This window comes from Cricetulus griseus, chromosome X (assembly GCF_003668045.3).
Source record: "Cricetulus griseus strain 17A/GY chromosome X, alternate assembly CriGri-PICRH-1.0, whole genome shotgun sequence".
NCBI lineage: Eukaryota > Metazoa > Chordata > Mammalia > Rodentia > Cricetidae > Cricetulus > Cricetulus griseus.
The window spans coordinates 126,444,417-126,467,830 of NC_048604.1; the positions used below are offsets into that span (position 1 = coordinate 126,444,417).

Genomic DNA, 23,414 nt, shown 5'->3' on the forward strand with positions numbered 1-23,414 from the left:
CTTACAGAACAACCAAGGACAACCCAGGAAACACACTTGGGGCCAGTTTATCCTTCAGATAGTAAAGGTGAGACTGTTGGCTCCATTTGGCACATGTGAAAACAGGCCCAATTGTTAAGACTTCTTTAAGGCCCTACAGATAAGTATACATCAATATCAAGATGGAAGCCAGTACAATCTTGCTTGATTCCTATATGCAGGGTACCTTCTCCAAGAACTCCTACTATTTTCTCCCTGAATAAAACAACCTTTGTTGAGGGTTGGTCATGGATTTGATGCCTCTGGATCCTTGCCATCTTGGATAGAACTGATAAACCAAATTAATCATCTTAGGAGGTGAAGAGATGGTTCAGTGGTTAAGAGCACTTGTTGCTTTGAAATGTAACTTGAGAGCCATCAAAACTGTACATGGAGCCAATGCCAAGAGACTTCAAAGTGACGCTTCTTTGAGAAAGCAGCTCATCCCCATTCTCTTGGGTACACTGGCTCCTTCCTCTGCCTGCCTTTCTTCTCCTTCCTAATGAGCTCCAACTCTGCTCCCTACTGGCCTGTCCTGAAAGTCTTTTCTGTATTAGGGACAGGGGTTTGGCTTTATCTAGTCAAGGTCCCTAAACAATTATGAGAACTCCTGAGCCTGCTACGCACTACAGTGTAGAGCTTTGTCTCTGCCTCTACTGCTACTGGCAAAGCCACCCCACAGGCTGGGATGACAGGGTGTGCCACACCTGGTTGAAAACAACAGAAATCACTCTGATGATTTTCTTCCTGAACCAGAGCCACTACTTTGAATTTGAAGGTTGATTGACAAAAATTTTTATTATTTCTCCCTTAAACACTTTAACAAGTCCATTTCCATTTGGATGTTCATTCTGCTTGTGAAGCTCTTCCCATCTTTACAATTTGGTCTTACAAAATTGTTCCAGGCTAGAGGTCATTGATGGGATGTTTGCCAAGTATGTACAAGGCCCTGGGTTCTCTCCCAGCAACACACACACACACACACACACACACACACACACACACACACACCAATGCAGCCCCTGACAGTCAGGAGCTGCCATGGTGCTGTTACCAAGGCTTTCATCTTCTCCTGTTGAATATGAATTGGTTCATAGATCACCAACATAAGACAGGGCCTCTCTGTGACTGTGATGGATCAATATAAATACAAGACTCTGGCCAAAAGATGGCTTGGTTGTTTTTGTAAAGGCCTTGCCAAGCCTGATGGCCTGAGATTGATACCTGAAACCTACATGGAGGAAGAAGAGATACCCATAAGTCATCTCTGAACTTCCAAATTTATGCTGTGGTGCATGTGGTTATGTGTGTACACATACGCACACACAAATAAATAAATGTAAAAAATAAAAGGAAAGACTAGTCAAAGAGGTTGTCCAAATCACAGAAGTGAGCAAACACTAACCTACCCTGGCTTGCACTAACGTTTGCCACTTCTCTACCATTGTCCTTGCCTTCTAGACAAGAATTAGCATACCCAATCATAAAGGCTGGAGAGGTGGATTGATAATGATTAAGGTGTTCTTCCAGAGCATCTGGGTTAAAATTCCAGTGCCCTCATGGTGGCTCACAACTATCCTATCCAATTACAGCTAAGCAATTCACCTCTTTCTTCTGGCCTCCACAGGTACCAGACATGTGCTAGTATACAGATATACATGCAGGCAAAAGACTCATATACATAAAAAAAACATTTTAAAGAATTTTAAATAGGGCCCAGAGAGATGGTTCAGCAGGTAAAAGCATTTCTGGAAGACCTGGGTTCAATCCCCAGTACCCACGTGATGGCTCACAGCCATCTGTAACTCCAAGTTCAGGGGATCGTGCACACTCTTCTGGCCTCAGCCGCTACCAGGTATACATAGAACACAGACTTGTAGACAGGCAAGACTCCTATATGTATAAAATAATAAATAATTTAAAATTTTAAATAACCAATCATAAACTTACCCATATTCCCTGACAGCATCCAGTCCTCAGACTCTCCCTGAAATCACCCTAGACAGGGCCAAATCCGTCAATAGTTTCTGTCCAAAGCTGTGTTGCTGCAATATGGCACCATTCCCCATGGTGTGTGTTCTCCTTTCTCATTGCCATGACTCAGAGAACTCAAGTTTGTTTGACTGTGGCTATTGTGCTGTGGCTATGGAAGAGAACACCTTTGAGGGACTCAGATGTAGGTCAGTAGTGTAGTTTATATAGCAGTGCATTAGCATGCACAGACCCTAGATTCAAGTACCCCCCATGAAGAAGGAGAGAGACAAAGACACACACACACACACACACAGAGAGAGAGAGAGAGAGAGAGAGAGAGAGAGAGAAATACTGAACATTTGCAGAATCCAGATGAAGAATAATCAAATTCTTTACACTAGTTTTGCAACATGTGCTGGTTAGTTTAGAGTCACCTGGGAAGAGAATCATTGTGTGGAATTAATCTAGATCAGTTTGGCCTGTGGGTAAGTCCCTAGGGGATTGTCTTGATTGTTAATTGCTGAAGCTGGCTGTGAGAGGCACCATTTCCTAGGCTAAACCCTGAAGTGCACAAGAGTGAGTACAGCTAGCAGAGCCAGCAAGTGAGTAGCACGTGCACTCATTTCTTCCTGGTCTTGGCTGTTGATTTGAGGTGCCTTGCTTCTTGAGTTCCTGTCTTGATGTCTCCTCAATAATGGACTATAGCCTGGAATTGTAACCAAATAAGCCTCTTCTATAAATGCTAACATAGCAACAGAAATGAAAATAGAACACAAATTTTATGTAAAATGAGAAATTTTAACTTTAATCCCAGCACTCAGGAGGCAGAAGCAATCAGGTCTCTGAGAGTTTAAGAGAAACCTGGTCTATATAGTGAGTTCCAGGCCAGCCAGGACTACATAATAAAACCCTGTCTCAAAAAAAACCAAACTAAACCAGGCAGTGGTGGCGCACACCTTTAATCCCAGCACACAGGAGGCAGAGGTAGGCAGATCTCTGTGAGTTCCAGACCAGCTGGTCTACAGAGAGAGTTCCAGGACAGCCAGGACTGTTACATAGAGAAACTCTGTCTTGAAAAACCAAAAGAAAATGCCAAAATAAAAAAAAATAAGGTTATCCCTCCCTGAAAAATGAAACAGAAGTTAATTACTTTTTAAAGAACCCCTCCCCCCCGGCCCTTAACTTTTTCTTTTAAGTTTGCCTCCTCCTCTGGTCGGCAGCTGGCGGGGCGCACGGCGAATACATCCTCCCCTGCACTCCCCGACCCTTGATCCCCACATCTGCCGGCTCCCACTTCCCCGCCGCCGCGCAAGACCGGCCCCTGCCGGATCGCTCCGTCCCAAGGTCAGCCATCTGGACGCGGCAGAAGATAAAGGCCGTTTCGCCTGACTACTAGACCTTGAGAAAATGCTGATTTGATGCTTTTCGCTTCTGTACTGTGCCTTTTTCCCCTATAAAAGGACCCCCCTTCCGGGGCTCGGGGCTTGGCCTAACAGAAGCTAAGCCTCCTGGTACACGTGCCACCAATAAAGCCTCTTGCTTTTTGCATCCAAAGTTCATGGTTTCGCTGATTCCTGGGTGCGGGTCTCCTTCTATGAAAGTACCTCTTCGCGGGTCTTTCACTTTAACAACCACTATGTGTCAAAAAACAAAGGTGACAAACACCACTGAGTCTTTTCAACAGCAGATCCAGAGAGTTGACATGAAGTCCCCAGGAGAATGACAGAAACGTAGGAGAGAGATCTTGGAGGCCTGAATGAATTAAAGCATGTCAAAACCATCAAGCCATTAAAGGGGGACTTCTCTTCTTTCCTGGGGATAACACCAAATGGCAGATGATGCCAATAAAAGGGGAGGCCCTGGGCCTAGGCTTGCAGCTTCCCTGTACGTTTCAGCAGCAGCCTCAGGCCATGGTGGTTAGCCCTGGACTACGGATACAGATTGGTGGAGGCCATCTGGTTAGATGAAATGCATACAGGAGGTCTTCTGTCTCCCCTCTCTGCCCATCAAGAGTCTGAGATCAATAAGAAATAAGAAGTAACCTTTGCCTGGGGCTGTCCCTTCTTTGAGACAGGGTCTCTCATTACCTCATATCTCACTAATTAGGCTGGACTGGCTTGCCATTGAGCCCCAAGGACCCTCCTGCCCCCACCTTCCAGCACTGGGATTACAACCACATGCCTCCATACATGGCAGGTTCTAGGCAGTGAGCTCAGGCCTTCACACTTGCAAAGCAAGGGCTTTACTGATTCACATCCCAGCCCCAATAAAGATCATGCTGGCACATAAGCAGCCCCTTGGCTTGGCTTGGCCCAGCTTTCATTGTGTCTGTGTGGAGAAGCTTCTGAGAGAACAACCAGACCCAACGACACCCACTGCAGGGTGACTCTGTTACTGCACCTGGTCTCCACCCAGAGGGCCTAGGACCCTCCCAGCACCTGTGCTAAATGAAGAAGGCAACAATTCTGGTTGATTTTGCTTGATTGCTGCACTTTGGTCAGGGGCCACACTGCTGCCTTAGGCAACCTCACCAAAGCCAGACTTGACATACTGTCTCCAGCCCTTACCAGGTTTTGACCTGGGAGGAGTGACAAACTCAGCAAGTTGGTTTTGAGTATATAAGTTTTACTTCACACTTATGTAGAAGTAACACACAAGCATAAGCAAACAATCCTAAGAACCACAGACAATAGGCTCACAGCAGGGGGTGCCTCTCCTGCTGCCACAGGCAGGTTCCGGCTGGAGACTTCTGTTCCTCTGGATTCAGCCAGGCGAGTCTCCTGAGGGCCCGGTGGTGTCATGGTATCAGGTTCAGAACTCAGCTTGATGGACTGGTTGTCTCAGGTTAGCAGAGGAGAGCTCCAGGACTTAGAGTCATGGTATACTCTAAAGTTCCCAGTTCTGCTGGTCCCTTAAATAGTTTGCTAAATCTTGCTAATCACACTTTGCCACACTCCACACAATCTCACTCTTATCTACAGTGGCTGGGTAGTGGGCCTATACTCCCTTTCTTTCCAATCTTTCTTCAGCCAGGCCTTTGCCTGCCTGATTACAAGGCTCCTTACACATCTGAACCATTTTGTAAATACCTACACCAGAGTAAAGGACCCAGGTTCTAGCTATTACTTTGATACAGGGAATTTCTGTGTGTGGGGGGCACACTTGTGGAAGTCAGAGGACAACTTACAGGAATAGGCTCTCACTCTTTCCACCATGACCATGTGGGTTCTGGGGTGGGGTCAATCTCCTGTTGTCAGAAGGGCCATTCCTATGGACTTGAATTAGGAAAGCAGAGGTGAGATGTCCAGGTTCAGGTGTTCCCATGCATGAAGGCAGAGCAGGAAGTTTGCTGAGGAGGGGGTTGCTTTCGGATTGCTCATCAGGCTTGCTGACTGTTGAAAGAGGCTGATCACCTGCTGTAGTTTTGTGAAAGATCTGGGCTGAGATACAGCCTAAGGAGGCAGCCACACGCATTCCAGGCTGCAGGAGAAGACAGGGCAGGAACAAGAAGAGACTTCTTTGAAAGTACAGCAGAAGTTGGGTGTGGTGACATGTGCTTGTAATGCCAGCATTTGGGATGCTGACGTAGGAGGATCCCATTGAGCTTGAGGCCAGTTTGGGCTACATTGTGAGTTCCAGGTCAGTCTGGGCTATAGAGTAAAACTCTGTCTCACATCCTCCAAGGAAAAAGTTCTATTTCTCTGGATGGCTTAGTGTGTTTGGAAGATGTTCTTCTCCAGCTGGCCATACAGCTTTGGAGTCTCCTTGCTTTTCAGATGTTTGGTAACACAGTTGAGTGATTGTCTTAAGTATATCCTTGAGTGAAGGAAGCCAGAAACTGATTTTTCCAAGTTCTTTTCCTTAAACTTTAAATTGAGTTCTAGGGGTGCAGCTCAGCGCTACTGAGTGTGCTGCATATGGACACAGCCTAGGTTCCTTCCCCAGCACGCTGTGCCCAAAGACAGAAAATAATGAGTGGAGTTTCTTCTAATCATGTCCAACATGTCTGGGATTTTCTTGTGCTTTGGGTGCTCATTTTCTTCCTTTCCTCCTTAGTGAATTAAAATTATAATGCCAAACTGATGGTGTTTTAAATGTGTCATGGGATTTTAGCATACTTCAGAAGGCAAAAAATGAGACAGTATTTTCAGGATAGGCAACATTAGAAAATATACATACAATAAAGTACACAAATCTCAAGTAGAAGACTAGATGCTTTATTTTTAGCTTTATTTATTTATTTATTTATTTATTTATTTATTTATGCTTCATGTCATAGTCTGTGTGTGTGTAAGTCAGAGGGAAATTTGTGGGAGTCTTCCTTCCACCATATGGATCCTGGACACTGAATTCACCAACTTAGCTAGGCTAGCTGGCCAGAGATGCTCCGTTCTCTGCTCCAGAGTTACAGATGTGAGGACTAGAGCTACAGCAGGTCTCTTCAGTAGGTGCTGGGAATCCAAACTTGGGTCCTCATGCTCAAGCAGTGAGTGCTTTAACAGATAAGTCATCTCCCCAGCCCCTGTGTTAACTTTGAACTTCTAAAATGATCTCATTATGCATCCATGGCTGGCTTGGAAACCCTCAGGTAAACTAGGCTGTCCTTGAATTTTCAGTGACCTCTGACTTCCACTTCTGGAGTGCTAGGATTATATGCCCAGCACCCCATCCAGCACCCGATCCACACTCTCCTCTGTCCTCCACAGGCACCAGGCATGTATGCATGCACTTACATACATGCAAGCAAACCACTCACACACAGAAAAATAAACTTATTTTAGAAAAAGAAAAAGTGGGACAGAGGCAGGAGGATTCAAGGCTATTCTCACCTACATAACTAGCTTAAGGTCAGCCCAGGCTACCTGAGACTGTCTCCAAAGAAAAGAAATGGGGGGCGAGTTTTGATTTGGGGTTGGTGATACACAATGACACTGTCAAGCAACAATTTCTTTTTTCTTTCTTTCTTCCTTTTTTTTGTGTGTGGGGGTTCAAGACAGTATTTCTCTGTGTAGTTTTGGAACCTGTCCTGGAACTCGCTTTGTAGACCAAGCTGGCATTGAACTCACAGAGATCTACCTACCCCTGCCTCTGCCTCCTGGGATTAAAGGCATGTGTTACCACCACCACCAGGTCAGGCAACAATTTCTTAGGGGCAGAACACCTTGAGGTGGGTGGTCCTGAGTTTCACCCCAACCCTACAAAGATGAAGGGAGGAGAAATCATGAAAGTGCCCTCGAAACTTGCAGGTATACCACGTGATCACTATACTGAGTTCTAGCACCTGCCCAAATTCAGGGGTGTTCTGGAGAAGAGTGGAGCTATGCATGGCTCTCAGTGGGGACTGTAAATCTAATGCTGTTCAGGAGCATTCGTTCCGTGTGATTTTTTAAACCATATCAAATAAAGTCATTTTTCTTCCCCTTCCAAAATTATTTTGCAAATGTTGGCCTGCTGCCACCAAGGTCTTCCCAGCTAGGGAGACGAAGGGGTTTGTTTAACCACTATGTTCTTTCCTTTTTAACCTATTTGTGTTTAACCAGATCCTGTCCCAATCCCTTAGGCATTTTAACAACTTCTTTCTGTTTGTTGAACTAAGAGATTAACTTTAGATCGCTGTCCAAACTCCAAAGTTTACATTTGCTGTACCCCCGCCGCTACTCACGCCTGCCCAGGGTGGATTCAGTCGGGTGCTTTCAGTTGCTGTAGGAGATGAAGGGACAGCTTGAGTGCCAGGAGCGAGAAGGGTGAGCCCTCTGGGGTCTCTGCTAGTCCTCAGGCCTGCTGCTATCCACCTACCTGGCCTCTGTGGCCCTGGCGAGATTTTTCCCCTTCCCAAGGTTCTCTGCCTGACCTTTGAGTCGCCTGCGCAGTCACACTAGACCCGTGAATATCCAGGCCAGAACAGCATTAGTGGAGAAGACAAGGAAACTAGATTCCCAGGCGACCGGCAAGCTAGATTCAACCACCCCAGTCTCCCAACCCGAGGCAGAGACTGCCCTATGACGGGAGACCCGTGCCAGGAGCGTTCAGCTTCCCAGAGCTCTCCCCAACCCCGGGAGGCCGCAGCAGTGCTACCAGCTTATGCGAAGAACCCCGGTTGGCACAGGTACTCCAGATCAAGTAGGGACCCCTGACAGCAGTCCTTTACCACCATTCTTCACCCACCCCCGCCCAAGCCACTAGTTTACAGCCAGAATGCACCCTCCCGCACAGGGCAGAAATGGGTCATTTGGCAGCACTGCCCCTCCCCCCTCCACACACACATTGCTTGCAGGACAGATTGTGGGGTTAAAAACGCTATTGCAAAAGTCCCACGTCTGATCTTGGGTCTTATCTAAGATTGATAGCACGAAAGCCCTTTGGAGCCTGGGCCAATTTTTAACAGCCAATGAACATGGCAAATGCTACAGTGTGAGACAGGTCTGTGCTGTGTTTCTAAAAACATGCAATTTATTGAAGGAAACATTAAACCAAACTGCCCCCCTCCCAGCCTTGTATTTGCCTACCCATGCATAGGACCGCTTAGTTCAAAGCAGGCAGACACGTGGGAGGCGCGTGAAGGTGCAGGCAATTTCCATCAGCACTAAGGCCTAGACGGGCAGACTTGCAGAGCAAAGTTCCCTTTTCCTTTCAGGGAGAATTCTCCACTGATCTCCATTTTTCTGATAATTTTTTATTTTATTTCTCCCAGTTCACTGGTCACAGTCTTGGGCCTAAAGTCCAAGCAGAGAATGTTCTTTGCCTGTGGTGCTCAAGGCTCCCCGCCAAACTGGCCTCAAGAAGGCCAGATTCAACTAGGGGAGCTAGCTGTGAATCCATTCAACACATGGTGGAGCTGGAGGTGGAGATCTGTAGCAGAGTGCATTCCACGTCCTGGTTCTATCCCCAGCACTTCCACTACAAAATATACACACACCAGGGAGAATGCCCTTAACATCTGCTTTTGTCTGAATTGGAAAATGGACATAGTTTTTTTGGGGGGGAGGGGCGGGGGAGGTAGCGATGATGCTAAGTATTAACCCCAGGTCTTAGTACAGGCTAGGAAATTGTTCTACCCAGGCATGCACCAAACCTGTTAATTCAGTATATTATCACTGATGAACACATATCTAAAACTGGCTAGCCCCAAAGAGATCAATAGCATCAATGGATGAGGGGAGGGTGACAACAGAAAAAGGTGACCTGCAGACACCCAGAGGGGCCACCAATGAGGGAGCTGCCCGCCCCTTGGAGGTCAGGGAGCTGGCATAAAGGGCAGAGGGCTTCCTTTCTGTTCTATTTTAAAGGTAGCTTGAAAAAACCTTCACTGGTAAGTTGACTGGAGATGTCTCATGTCCTGTCCTGTCAACCCTTTCTTCTTATTCCTACACACCACCTCCTGGCATGCTGCACACCTTGCTGATTGGGGGTGGGGGAAATACACTCACCTTTCTCTTCTGATCCAACACTGGAATACCACTAGGAGATTTCAGATTTGGTCCCAGACTGCTTTGATAAAATTAATTTTATAATAAAACAAATAACAGATTTTTTTTGTCTTCCTGGTGCATACAAAAGTTACATTTACAATGGACAGAAATGCTACTGTGCATCCCTTAACTAAAAAACATACTTTATTGCTCAAAATTCTAAGTACTGTCTGAGCTGTTGGAAACCTGGTGCAGATAAAATTGCTCAGTGCAGGATTGCCATTAACCTGCAATTTGTGAAAACTGTAGTATCTACCAACTGTACTGTGTCTTGTGCTGAATCTGCTCCATGTAATTGCCTTTCATTTATTGTTACCTTTAATAGGCTTTTCTTTCCACCATGTCTTCCATCAAGATTGAATGTGGTTTACGGGAGAACTGCAGGTGTGGGGAGTCTCCGGTGAGGGAGGGAGCATCTAACTCTCTGCTGTTTGTAGATATCCCTGCAAAGAAGGTTTGTCTATGGGATTCACTGAGCAAGCGAGTGCAGCGAGTGGCTGTGGGTAAGAATGAAAGCTGAGCTCCTTTCCTTGAAGTTAGCCATCTTTTCCCAGTGGGAGGTGGGGGAGGTGAGAGGGGCATCATTGCCCTGGGTCCTTCTTGTTAAAGCCTGACTGAAAATGCTTTGAAACCTTTCGGGTTGTCATGTTCTCTGTGTCTGTGATTCATGTGCTGTTCCCACTTGAACCCAATGATGGATCATCAATACTTTTCTCATCTTCTTCCATGGAGCACAGCATTCCCAACTTCTTTTTATTTTGTGATGCTGGGGATGGAACCCTGGGCCTCAGGCATGCTCAGCAAGTTCTCTACCTCGAAACTATACCTCCAGTGCCCTGGTTTTGTTTTGATGCTGAGGCCCTATAGTGTCTTTTTCTTGATCGCCTTCAGATAACATTATTCACAGCAAAGGCTTCATTAGTGGCATGGCAAAAGCTATCTACTCTGGTTAGGCCAATACCTCCGTTTAAAAAACAAAAGCAACAGTATAACAACAGCAACAGATGTATTACTTCTTTGTGAAAAGAAGAGTTCCTAGGCTTCAAAAGCATCAACCAGGACTGTTTACACACTGCACAAATGTGAGCTTACTGACAGGGTTCCCAAGAGAGCTTTGTGATTTCAGAGGAGTTTCTAGGGTTTTCTGTTGCTCAAGGCAATGGGTCTGGTGTGATTATCAGTAGACAAATAAGTTTCTGTTTTTGTTATTGAATTCATGGGAAGAAGATAGCAGGATTTTCCTAAGATTACAGGAATTTATGGTTTCTGCTATCTCTTCCCATGAATCCAACTATGATTTAAAGCTTGTTTTTCCTGGTGCTAGAGACTGAACCCAGGACGTGTGCATATCACAAGCACTGTTCCCAGACTAAAAGCAGATTTCTTTGAAAAAAATTGATTTTGTATGTGTGGGGGTGCTCTGGTTCCATGGCACACATGCGGAGCTCAGACAAGAACTTGCAGGAGTAGATTCGCTCCTTCCACCCTGTGTGCAAGTCAGAGGACAGCTTTTGGGAGTTTTGGGGGATTGAACTCAGATCATCAGACTTGCTGAGTAGCTAAGGGTAATGTGGAACTCACAGGTTCTTGCTTCCACCTGGAGCAGCTTCTAATTTACCTATCAACATGTTTCTAGCTAGCTCCAAGCAGAATGCTTCTGCCTCTGCCTCCCCAAGTCCCTCATTCCCAGCATTCACCAAATTCCTCCCCCTAATCTGCAAAGCCTCTGAGTCTTGCAAAGGGTCTGTGTGCTAGCAGGAGCTTAGAAAGCTAAACTACCAGGAGACATGTCATGCTTAGATTCCTTGTTAAGAGCATGACCTTCCTTATAGGGTCTTGCATATTCTCAGGGCCCCCAAGGACTTGAGTCAACTTCTGAGCAGGGCTTTGAGCTAAGAGCTTTTAGCTTTGATGAGGTGCTTAGGAAATGATTCTAAACAATCTCAGATAAATGTATTTCCTGTGATACTCACCATGCTAAACTCTCCCCACTTAAAATGTTTTTTTTTAAATACAGGAAAGAATACTAAAACCAGAAAAGCTAAAGTATTAAAATGAAAAATATAGGAATATAATAAAGAGTTATAAAGATTGTATTTCATTGCATATACAATTGTATTATTTTTACCATGCAGACTTTCAAAAAATATTTGAGAAATGAGAAGCAATTTGGAATTAAGTATAATAAAATAGGACCCTTTAAAAATGGTATGAACTAGATATGCAGTGTACACCTATAATACTAGCATTCAAAAGGTGGAGGCAAGAGAACCTATAGACTGAGGCTACCCTCAGCTACATGGTCAGTCAACATCTTGGTACCATTAGAATCACTAGACCCCTTCCTAAGAGATGTTACATGACACAATGATGTCTGTGCTGGACCACCAGAGTGCTTACTACCTTCTAGGTATTGCCTTTTCCTCTGCAGATGCCCCAGTCAGCTCAGTGGCACTTCGGCAGTTGGGGGGCTATGTTGCCACCATTGGGACCAAGTTTTGTGCTTTGAACTGGGAAAATCAATCAGTATCTGTCCTAGCTACAGTGGATAAAGAGAAGACAAACAATCGATTCAATGATGGGAAGGTGGATCCTGCTGGGAGATACTTTGCTGGTATGATTTCATTCTCTTTTTTGCCCCTATTTGTTGTGTTTGAATCTTGCTCTGTGTGTGTGGTGCTGTGGGATGGAACAAAAGATGTATATATGCTAGATGAGTGTTCTACCACAATAAGTAATACTATATAATGAACACACACACAGATACATGTATATACCCTTACCTAGATTAGTTACTTATAAACATTTTGTTCTTGTTTCAATATGTACTCTATCTAAACTTATTTCTCTGCAGAATCATTTGTGTGTGTGTGTGTGTGTGTGTGTGTGTGTGTGTGTGTGTGTGTATGTGTGTGTGTGTTCTCTAAGGAAATGGCTTTTTTCCCTGGGACAGGGTCTTACTTACTATGCAACCTTTCCCAGCCTGGAACTTGCTATGTACCACCAGGCTGACCTTAAACTCACATAGTACACCTGCTTCTGCCTTCTGAGTTCTGAGATTAGAAGTATGTGCTACCATGCCTAATGAGACTGACATATTCCTTTTATTTTTTGGTTTTTCAAGACAGGGTTTTCTGAAACAGGGTTTCTCTCTACCTTTGGAGCCTATCCTACAACTCACTCTGTAGCCCAGGCTAGCTTTGAACTCACAGAGATCTGCCTGCCTCTGTCTCCCAAGTGCTGGGGCGCCACCACTGCCCAGTTTGAGAATGGCATGGTTTTTTGTTTGTTTTGTGTGTGTGTGTGTGTGTGTGTGTGTGTGTGTGTGTGTGTGTGTGTGTGTGTGTTTTGGTTTTTTGAGACAGGGTTTCTCTGTGGCTTTGGAGCCTGTCTTGGAACTTGCTCTGTAGACCAGGCTGGCCTCGAACGCACAGAGATCCTCCTGCCTCCACCTCCCTAGTGTTGGGACTAAAGCATCTTATGGAAGTTTGATTCAATAAGCCTATATTCCTGTTATGTCAACCAACCAAATAACGTCCTTTATGGAATTTTCCCCTCCAGTGAGGGATCCAGTTTGGAATCACATACTGTACTTACTTGTCTTTTCATCCTCTTAATATGAAACATCTCCTTGCCCTCCCCCCTTCTCTCTCTTTTATGGTATTGCCATTTTTAAAGAATATGGTCCTACCCACCCTCTTTAATAATAGAACATTCTTCATTTTGTAGATGTCTGATGTTTCCTTGTGATTAGCTTGATGTTAGACATTCCTGGCTAGAATACTGTGGAAGTGATGTTCTGTCCTTCCCAGGGCATTCAGCCTGGAGGTACACACTGTCCTCCTGCCCCTCATTGGCAATGTTGAAGCACTACTGGCTGCATTCCTCTGCTTCAGAGTAACTGCTCTTTTGTTTTGTTGGTTTGAGAAAAAGTTTTACTGTGAGGCCCAGGATGCCCTCAAACTTGCTATGCAGTCGAGGCTTGCCTAGAACTGCAGTCCTCCTGTTGGAAGCTCCCAAATGCTTGCATTGTAGACACACATCAAACACCACATCTGACTATATATAACTTTAAAAGATTTTTAACTGTAATTTAAAATATCACAGTTATTTCTCATTTACCTCCCATCACAGCCACCCTGGAAATTAGCCAGAGTTGATTCACCATCTCTAGTCTTCCCTCCCTACACTGCCTTTTCATGTTGTTGGCTATGACACCCATCCCATGGTGGCTCACTGTCACCACAAAAGGCAGATAAGCTCTCAGAAATTGGCTATATATTGGTCCCCACCTTGTTGGACTATTTACAACCACAGCTATTACCCAACACAGGTTGAAAGATGAAAGATGGGAACCCATGGAGAGTCCCTGTGCCAGTAATTTCTGCCAGATAAAGAATTAGGAAGCTGATTTTGATGCCATACACCTGTTCTGCTAGCAATCAGGAAACTGAGTCAGGAATATTGCAAGTTCAAGGCCAGCCTGGGCTATATAGCACAGCCAAAGAAGAGGGAAAGAGAAAGGCTAGCCCTTTTACATGCTCTTCAATAGCTTCCTGTGAGGTAGCTGCTGTGGGAGAATGTTCATAAAGCAAACCGACTTAGAGAGAGCAGGAAACTGCTGAGTGACCCATCCTCCCCGGGAAAGGAGAACCCACCCCATCCTCTTGCCACTCAAGCTTGCCTCTCTTTTTGCAAGCTTTTGTCCTTTTCTTTCAACTGAAGTATGAAATAGTAGCTTTCTGGTTTCTTCATTCTAATCAGAGTCTGCTCTGGCCTCTGAGATCATGTGATACCCGAGTCCATCTCCCTGAATACTGAATACCGACTTCAGTGAATGAAATGCGTGACAAGAATGCATATCAGTCTGCTGTTGGATGAAACACTCTGCAAGCATCAGTAACTCTCTGCTTTCTGTTCTTCTACTGCACTTGCCAACATTTGTCAGCCTCTGTCTGCCATTGATAGAAGGATATTGATTGTTCCCAGTAGAATTCAGTATTTTTCTACCTCTTTTCAGTTATGACAAATTTTGCTTTGTGTATCTTAAAGCTCTCCTTTTTTTTCAAGACAGAGTTTCTCTGTATTGCTTTGGAGGTTGTCCTGGAACTCACTCATAGACCAGGCTGGTCTCAAACTCACAGAGATCCACCTGCCTCTGCCTCCTGAGTGCTGGGATTAAAGGTGTGCACTACCACTGCCCAGCTAAAGCTCTACTATTAAACACATAAACATTCAGAATTATTGTATATTCTTAGTGAATTGGCCATTTTCAACCTGTAACTCCCCTCTTTGCCCATCATATGTAATATGATATTTTTCTTTCATCATTTTCAAGTATTTTTATTTGACTTTGGGTTTCAACAGTTTGATCACAGTGTGTCTGGATGTGGGTTCCTTTCTGTTTGTTACGTTTTGGATTTGGTCAGCTTCTTAAATCTACTGAAAACTTCTATACTCTTCTCCAATCTGGGGAGTTTTCAGCCACGTAATCTTTAAAAACCTGTGGCCCTGCCCTTTTTCTTTTTCTCTAGGCGTCCAATGAGGTATTAGCCCTTTTGCTGTCCCATGGCCACACGCTCTGTTCTTTTTTTTTCTTCCAGAGTTTTTCCCCAGCTTTTCCCTGCACCTGATTTCTATTGATCTGCCAGAGGCTCCACTGACTCTTTGCTCTTGTTGATGTCCTTCTGCTATTGAGTTGTTCCAGTGCACTCAATAGTTTTGTTTCGTTATTCGTCACAGCTTCTACTACTTTGGTAACGGGTTCTATTTTGAGTTCCATAACTGTTTAAAATTAGTTTTATAAAACTTGCATTAGTCTTTACCAAAACCTTCCAACATCTGTGCCATGTAATTTTCGGAATCTGTTGATTTCCTACACTGATTGAGTCATCTACCCTTGTATTGCTGAATTTATTAGTTATCTTTCCATCACAATAATGAGATAACTGAGGTGATTAACTTACAAAGAGAAAAAAATGCTATTGTGATATGTATTTTAAAGGTTCTAGTCCATGATCAAATAATCCTATTGCTTTTGGCCTCTGGTGAAACAACACATTGTGTTGCGAATGTGTGGTAGAGCAAATTGCACATGTCTCAAGCCAGCTAGCAAAAGATGACTAGACTGCCCATGTTCCACAATCCCTTTAAAGGTCTTGCCTCCAATGACTAGAAGACTTCTAATAGGTTCCACCTCCTAAATAGCCACAGCATCTCACAAGCCTTTAACACATGGGCATTTGGAGGCATTCGATACCAAAATATAGCACCAAATAATTTTAGGTTATAGCCTAGATGTTATGAATATTGTTGTGAGCCCCTGAACATAGTTTAAATCTTTTAGAGCATGTTATAGTTACTTCAGGAAGCAGCAATTTGAGTATGGCCAGTCATCCCAACCTGCTTTGCGTTAGGCACAAGGAAGATGTGTTCCACATGTGTACCTCTCACCTAATTTGGGGCAGAGAACTTGTACCCATTAGCTCCATTCCCCAAATCTTTGCAATGCTGATTACAATCTGATCTATGTGACACAGGCTGAGGATGAGCCTAGGAGTTCAAAAATATCTTTTAAGGGGTTACATTCTTACATATCTCGGGCTGTCCTCAATCTCCTGATCTTCTTCCTTTGGCCTCCAGAGTGCTAGCATTACAGGGGAGGTCCAGGGGGGGCTTATACCGTACATTTTGTTCAGGTTTTATACTTGTGCTTAGTAGGAGAAAAGGCAAGTTCATGTTTAGCCCTTCTTACTTGAAACCACATCTCTAAATTGCTAAAGTGTGTGTGTGTGTGTGTGTGTGTGAGAGAGAGAGAGAGAGAGAGAGAGAGAGAGGAGTTTGAGACAGGGGGTTGTTTTGTAGCCCAAGTGGACCTCAAAGTCACCAAGCTGTTTCTAATTCACCATCCTGTCTCATGATCTAAAGTGTTGATATCATAGGTGTGTGCTACCATACCTAGCCTTGGGGCAGGTTTTTAATCTCCATTATAAGAAAGGCAGTTGCCATCTTTCAAAGATATAAAAGAGGTGGTTTAAATTTGAGATTGTATAAAATTCTCTTAACATAAATACTGTGGCACTGAGCCAATGTTCTTTGTTTCTCAAAGGCACCATGGCTGAGGAAACAGCCCCAGCAGTTCTTGAGCACCACCAAGGGTCCTTGTACTCCCTCCTTCCTGATCACAGTGTAAAGAAATACTTTGACCAAGTGGATGTTTCCAATGGTTTGGATTGGTCCCTGGACCATACGATTTTCTACTATATTGACTGTCCTACTCTGTGGATGCCTTTGACTATGACCTGCAAACAGGACAGATCTGTATGAACATCTTTATTATTTTTATAATACCACTCATATCATTTTTGTATGTTAGTGATCGGTAAGGGATCTCTCCTGCAGCCCATGTGAAAAAGTCTTTATTTGCCAAGTACAGAACTTCAAAATTAATGATGACACAGACTTGACTGGGCTGCCAGTCAAACTGTGGTCCTCAGCACATCCGAACTCTGGTATTTGGGACTAGGGCTTATCTGGTCTACTGCAACGAGGCCTGTACTTTTTCTTTCCATCAGTGGAAAGAGCCTCCCAGGGAGAAAGAATCTTACCCTATCAGACAGTGCCTAGAGGCACACAGTATACAACAGAATGTGATAAAAGGGGGAAAAACTCTGAACATTTTTTGGTTTCTGATTCTTATTTGATCTTTAGTTAACCATAGGCAAGTATTCAGAGGCAAATGAGCAACCTATGAAATGGAAAAATAACAGAAAAGTGCTTCCAGGTTGGTTCAGTTCCATCAATGTTCTGTAAAATGAGCCATCAACTGGAAACTTCTAGGGAAGAAATTATTTAGAATTTAGAAGGGAGACCTTGAAACTGTTTGATGAAAAGTGCCAGACAGGAAGAGCAAAACCAATCATAAAAATGACTTGATAAAAAGTCACAAGGCTTTATGTAGATTTAATCAAGGGCAAAATATTCCAGTACTGATGCTCTTCTTTGAAGTATGCAGTGCTCTTTTTATGACTATTCTTACTCAATTTCCTTACACATGGTTTTAACTTTTTTCCATTCTACCTCAATCTGATTGCTGGAATGACCTGAATTTTGTAGCTGGCTGTTTTTCTGCATTGTTTTTTTGAGGTGCTGGGGATCAAACTCATTTCTTTGTTGTGTGCACTAAGGGGCCTTTCCAGCACTCCTCTACCTTTCAGCATTCACTATTTATATCCTGTGCATCTCCTCTAAGCAGCCTATGGGTTTTAGAATACCCCTGTTAAGAAGTAACCCCTTTAGATATTGTTTCTTGATTTTGTAGCAAGTAAGAAAAATAATGTGTCTCCCCAGGTTTTGTGCGTGCATTGTTCATATGGTACCACTAAGCTGCCACGTAGATCTTTAGCTTGGTTGAAGTAGGAATTTTGGTAACTAAGATAGTGATCTAAGCACAGACTGAAGGGTGTCTGAGTTAGGCTTGCAAAGCCTTACTTTAGCTCAGCCTTAGAGAGCTACCTATTGCTACTTTATTAAGAATTCTGAGACAGCATGCTGACTGATCCTTCAAGACTAATCCTAGCACTCGGAAGTCTGAGGCAGGAAGATTATTTTAAGACCCTGAAGACAGATTGGGCTGCACAATGAGCTCTGGGCCAGCCTTAGATATAAAATGAGACCTTGTCTCTAGATAAACGAATAAATCAGCTTTATTGGACTAGAACTAGGACACTTGTCTACATTTCTCCAGAAGTGAAAAAAAAAAAGGAGGAAAGAAAGCATTTCTTTTCCTCTGAAATCTTACAAATCTTAGACAGATATATCTTTATAAAGACAAAGGGAGTGTGTTACGATAAATGTTTCTGCCAAAAGCTGCCGCGCCCCACCGCCATGTGTGCGCTCTGCGCCAGCCGCCTGCCCAAGTTAGGCCCAAATAAATACACAGAAATTTGTATTAGGTTTAAAGCTGCTTGGCCAATGACTAGGATTCCTCATCTGTTAGCTCAGTCTTAACTATCATAAAACTATTTATGTTATAAGACTTATCTTATCGAACTCCTTATTGGCTTCCCTCCTTGCTGGTGGATCACATGCTGCTGCTGGAGGAGGAAGGGGAAAAAGGGACCCTTCCTGTTTCTCCTTTGCTTAAATATGAGTCTCCTTGCTGTGTCACTTCCTGCCTGGATCAGCACTTCTCTACTACATTTCCCAGAATCCTCTTTGACTCCTAGTTCCGTCTAACTTGCTATCTCATTGGCCAAACAGTATTTTATTTAACAATCAATAAGATAAATATACACAGTAGTACATTCCCCATCAGGAGTGAATCAATCCCAAATCATGTGATAAAAATCCTTTGTTCACATGCCAGCCACTAGACAAGCCCAAGTGACCAGTATTTATAACCAGCTTGCAAGTGCACTGTCCACTTGTCAGCATTGTGTGACCCATTATTTTGTCGTGTTTTGGTTTTGTTTTTCAACCACAGCCAACCACAGAATTGTTTACAAGATGGAGAAAGATGAACAAATCCCAGATGGAATGTGCATTGATGCTGAGGGGAAGCTTTGGGTGGCCTGTTACAATGGAGGAAGAGTAATTCGCCTAGATCCTGAGACAGGTAGGGTGGAGGCAAAATAGAAAATCCCTGCCAGTTCAGAAAACACCAGTGCTAGCGACCTTACTAATACAGTTAGAGTAATATTAGTGGTCTTAACTGGTGATTTTGGAAATGGAGACAAAATACACAACCCCATATTTATAGTCAGAGCTTCTTTTCCTATGGAAGTAAGTCTCTCTGCCAAAAGTTAATTGTCAGAGAAGACAAGGTAATGCATGGATGGGAGCCAGGTAATATGGTGGCTATAGTCCTAGAAGTCAGGAGGCTAGAACAAGAATTTGAGGCAGCCAAGTCATGTGAGGGTTCAGAGTGAAACCTACATTAACCCCTTTCAAGGGATGAATTCTGACCTCCATGGTCTCTTAGACCATCCCTATCATTCATAAAAGGTCCAGAAGTGTTGTGTATGTTGCAAATCTCTGCAACTAAATTTCAAATAAAGTATTTGATGACCTAGGGAAAAGACTCCAAACTGTAAAGTTGCCTGTTGATAAGACAACTTCATGCTGCTTCGGAGGAAAAGATTACTCTGAGATGTACGTGACCTGTGCCAGGGACGGGATGGATGCTGAAAGACTTTTGAAGCAGCCTGATGCTGGTGGCATTTTCAAGGTGATGTGGTCTTATTTGGGGGAGGATGGGGCATATTATGTTCATAATCGATTGGTGCTTCTGCATATTTCCCAAACAAACATGTGATTGGCATGTTAAGCTAGTCACACTAAACTTAATTATTTTATTTCTAGACTATAAGTTATGTAAAGTTCAGGACAGTGTGTCTGACCTACTTCTACTATTTTAAAGTATTCTCAGGCTTCTATAGTGTTTGTAAGATCATCTGATTGTTTTGATGTTGTAAAAAGATATGCAGGTTTTTAACAACTCTGTTTGTGACAGAACAAACACTGATTTAAAAAATCATATACACTTTGGGGTTGCAAACACATGTGGAAACCTGGCTGTGGTGTGAGCTCCTCTAATCTCAGCACTTGGGAGAAACTGAAGCATAAAGATGTTGGACTCAAAGCCAGCTTGGACTATATAATACAATACTTCCTTTTTAAAAAAAATACAATACAGGGGCTGGAGAGATGGCTCAGTAATTAAGAGCACTGGCTGCTCTTCCAGAGAACCCAGATTCAATTCCCAGCACCCACATGGCAGCTCACTAATGTCTATAACATCACTTCCAAGGGATCCAATACTCTCATACAGACACACATGTAGGCAAAACACCAATGCACATGAAATAAAGGTTTAAAAAAAGTAGAAACATAGAAACAACTTTCTTGACAGGTGAGAAAATGATAAATTTTTTTGTGTGTGTTAGTGTGCATGCTTGCTCATTGAACTAGGATATATGTGAATGACTGGTTGAACCATATAATACCTAGTCAGCTAATTCTTTCTTGTGATAGAAAATAAAACAGATGTGACTAAAGGTAGCTAGACATGTTATTATTTTTTTTCAATTTATTTATTTATCATGTATACAGTGTTCTGTCTGCATTATGCCTGCAGGCCAGAAGAGGGCACCAGATCTCATTACAGATGGTTGTGAGCCACCATGTGGTTGCTGGGAATTGAATTCAGGACCTCTGGAAGAGCAGTAGGTGTTCTTAACCACTAAGCCATCTCTCCATTCCCTAGACATATTATTTTAAATCTTAACTTGCTTGGTGTTTGTGTATGACAAGCTCTCACTGTATAGCCCAGGCTGATCTCACACTCACAGCAGCCCTCCTGCCTCAGCCTCCCAAGTGCTGACATTACAAGTATAAGCTCCATGCTTGCCTTTGTAACAGTGGTTTGAAGACTATAATTCATCAGTTTCATTCTTTTTTTCCCAACAGATAACTGGTCTTGGGGTCAAATGAATTGCCCCATATTCCTATGCAGGGTGAACTGCAGCTCCTTCTTGCTGTCAGAAGAAAAATCTTTGAAGACAAGTGGAAAATTAAGGGACTTAAGTCAATGAAATTTGAATCTAGCTTTTTTTTTTTACTTGTTTTAGCAGGGTTAAGCTTTAATTCATAATTTTGACTGGGTGCTAGGGAATAAACCCAGGATGTGGCATATTAAGAACATATTGTAACAGTGAATGACATTCTGAGTTTGTCTTAAGGTAGAGCATTTTTCACAGATAAGGAGTGGCTTTGATACACACTCTAGGTCTTCTATTAAAAAGAATCCTGTAGAAATTCCAAAAGTCATTCAGCTATCAGCCTGATGACTGCAAATTGCTCTGGGGTTGAAATGGGACCATGTCCATTGTTTCTCTGAATTCCATACTTGCTGTACCCAAAGCTTCAAAAAATTAATGCATTGAAACTTGGTGATGATTTATAATGATTGTGTGACTCTGCCTGTGTGTAATTGTACAAGCTAAAATACCACCAGAAGACATGATTCAATCACTGTGGCACAATCTGTGGTTCTACCTGTCACCTACTAGATATAAAAATGGATACATAACATTGCAAAGAATTTTCTTTACTGTTTTTTTACATTTATTTATTCATTGTGTGTGTGTGTGTGTGTGTGTGTGTGTGAGAGAGAGAGAGAGAGAGAGAGAGAGAGAGAGAGAGAGAGAGAGAGAGAAAGAGAGAGAGAGAGAGTGTGTGTGTGTGTATGCACACGAATGCACAAATCGGTCAGAAAACAACTTATGGGACTCAGTTATTTCCTTCTACTGTGTGGGAGCAAGGGATTGAACTCAGGTGGCACCTTTATTGGCTGAGCCATCTAACTGCTGTTGCTGTTGCTTCCTCCTCCTCCTTTTAAAAAATATTTATTCATGTATTTTATGTTTATGAGTGCTCTATTTGCATGTATGCCTGCATGACAGAAAAGGGCTTCAGACAGAAGCGGGCACCAGATCTCATTATAGATGTTTGTGAGCCACTCTGTGGGTGTTGGGAATTGAACTCAGGTCCTCTGGAAGAGCAGCCAGTGCTTTTAGCCACTGAGCCTTTTCTCCAACCCCCTTCTTCCTCCTCATTTGAGGTGAGGTCTCTTTCATGCAGCTCAGGCTGATTTTGAACTTGGCTGGCCTGAACTCCTAATCATCCTGCTTCCATTTCCCAGGTGCTAGGATTATAGGTGTATGCCACCATGCCTAGCTTGGAAAGAATTTTTAAAGTAATATTGTTGAGCTATAATTAGCCTGATCATATTTAAAGTATGAAAAATTATCATACATTCATATATATGCTATATGTATTCATATCAATGACATAAGCAAAATAATGAATCTATTCACTACCCCGAAAAGTTGACTTGTGCCCCACTGTCATTCTTTCTTTCTGTCCCTTTAAATTGGCCTTAAAATTGGTTAGTTCCAGGCTGGGGATATAGCTCAGTGGTGAAGGGCTTGCCCACTATGCATAACACACACACACACGCATGCACGCACGCACGCGTGCATACGTGCAATGCACACAAACATACACACATACAACTGGTTAGTGTGATTTCTCCAGGTTTATTCTGTCTTGTTTAAGTTTTGCTTTGTTTTGTTTCTCTTTTTGAGACAAAATACCACTCTGTTAGCCAAGCAGACCTTGAACCCCTGTTAGTCCTTCTGCCTCCACCTTTGGAGAAATGGGATTATAGACATGAGCTACCACTACCAGCTTCCAATATCAGAATGGTTTTAGTTGTGTTAGTATAGCCTCCAATAATATTTAATTTTACTCATGTCTGGGTTTGGGGGATTGAACTTAGATACATGCTAAGCATGTGCTCTAGCACTGAAATGCACACCAGCCCATTTATAAATTCTTAGATCACCTTGAATAAAACATGCTCCAATGTTAATTGGAATTTCTTTAAAAGTTGTTGGACAATTTGAGAGAATTGGCTCCTGCACTAGTGACTATTTGTTGCTGTGACAAAATACATTACAAGAAAGAATTTGCCATTTCCTTTGGCTCAGTGTGCAAGTACAGTTCATCACAGAGGGAAGGTATGGCGGGAGGGGAAACTCAGCTGGGGAAGCAGGAGTGTGAGACTTATTACATCTACTTTCTAGAACCTAAACCTCAGTTTCTCCTTTTTGTTCAGCCTGGGATCCCTGATCATGGAATGGTTCCACCTGCATTCATGGTGGGGTTTCTGCCTTCAGTGGAAAACACCCTCATACCCACTCCCAGAGGTATATCCTAGGTTATTCTAAGTTCTGTCAAGTTGACAATAGAGACTAAACATGCCAGCATCGTTATACTTTTCAGTGCTCAGAGAGCTTTGGTCTTTGGCATTTATTTTCGAACAGGGCATGTCTCACTAATTATTCAGTGTCTTTCACTACTGTTTCATAAATTTGAGCACATCGATCT

General features: G+C 43.2%; 1 pseudogene; it reads left to right on the top strand.

Annotated features, from left to right (window-relative positions):
- Positions 1-9,801: 9,801 nt before the first annotated feature.
- On the top strand, positions 9,802-20,981 carry LOC118237591 (annotated as a pseudogene).
- The last annotated feature ends 2,433 nt before the right edge of the window (positions 20,982-23,414 follow it).